This window comes from Haliaeetus leucocephalus, unplaced genomic scaffold (assembly GCF_000737465.1).
Source record: "Haliaeetus leucocephalus isolate CR32 unplaced genomic scaffold, Haliaeetus_leucocephalus-4.0 Scaffold236, whole genome shotgun sequence".
Classification (NCBI taxonomy): domain Eukaryota; kingdom Metazoa; phylum Chordata; class Aves; order Accipitriformes; family Accipitridae; genus Haliaeetus; species Haliaeetus leucocephalus.
In genome coordinates, this window is record NW_010972672.1 from 169000 (window position 1) to 170326 (window position 1327).

Here is a 1327-nt window from a genome sequence, read left to right on the forward strand (position 1 = left end):
CGGGGGAGGGGGGTGCGGCCCAGCCCATAGGATCTGCAGGGTGTCCCAGAGGGATGCACCCACCAGTGGGTGCTGGCGCCCACCCGCCTGGGGGCACCTGGGGACAGGGCGGGCAGAGGGACACATCCTGATGCCACTAGCCAGGCCTGGGGCTGGCAGAGATGGGTGGTGGGGGTCCATGAAGGATGGGTGGAAGGAGAGCTAAGTGAAGGACAGCTGCAGAGGACAGACAGCCGGACAGCCGGATGGAGAACAGCTGGAGAAGAGGACAGCTAGAGAGGAGGACAGACAGCTGCTGGACAGCCAGGTGGAGGACAGCTGGGGAGATGGACAGCCGGACAGACAGCTGGGTGGAGGACAGCTGGAGAGGAGGACAGATGGATGGACAGTTGGGTGGAGGACAGCTAGAGAGGACAGCCAGCCAGCGAGCTGGATGGAGAACAGCTGGAGAGGAGGACAGACAGCTGGAGGACAGCTGGAAGGGAGGACAGCCAGCTGGACAGCTGGGTGGAGGACAGCTGAGGAGGCGGACAGCCGGATGGACAGCTGGATGTGTGGAAGACAGCTAGAGAGGAGGACAGACAGACAACCAGATGGGTGGAGGGCAGCTGGAGAGGAGGACAGGCAGACAGCCGGATGGTGGAGGGAAAGGCAGGTGAGGGCAGGAGGGCTGGCAGGATGCGGGCAGGGCAGGTGATGGGCAGCTGGATGGGCGGCGGGACAGACGGCCAGCTGAATGGGCGCGAGGATGGATGGAGTTGTGGTTTTAGGGGGACAGATGGATGGGTGACAGACAGACGGGTGGATGATGGGCAAAGGGATGGCTGATGGACAGATGGGTGGATGGGTGACGGACAGATGGATGGGTGATGGACAGACAGATGGGTGGCTGGCTGAGCAGATGAACGGCTGGCTGGAGGGGTGGGGACGGGTGGGGACAGAACAGGTGGCTGGAAGCACCGAGGGATGGACGGGCGGACGGATGGCGGGAGGACAGACGGATGGAGGAGCAGACATGGCGTGGGTGGCCAAGGGGAGGGTGGTGGCAGGGATGCGGGGGGTGCCCCAGGCAGGGCACAGGGCCAGGCAGGCTGCAGGGTGGGTGCCAGGGACAGGCAGGTGACAAGGGCAGGGACAGCAGCGGCCATGAGCAGCCAGAGACACGGGCAGAGCCTGGCACAGCACAGGCAGGATGGCACGCCAGGGGATGGCACGGGGGGGGGCGGCCCGGGGATGGCTTTGGGGTGGCACATCTGGGGGTGTCCCAGGGGTGGCCCAGGGTGGCCCAAAGGTGGCTCAAGGGTGGCCCAAGGGTGGCCGCAGCTGG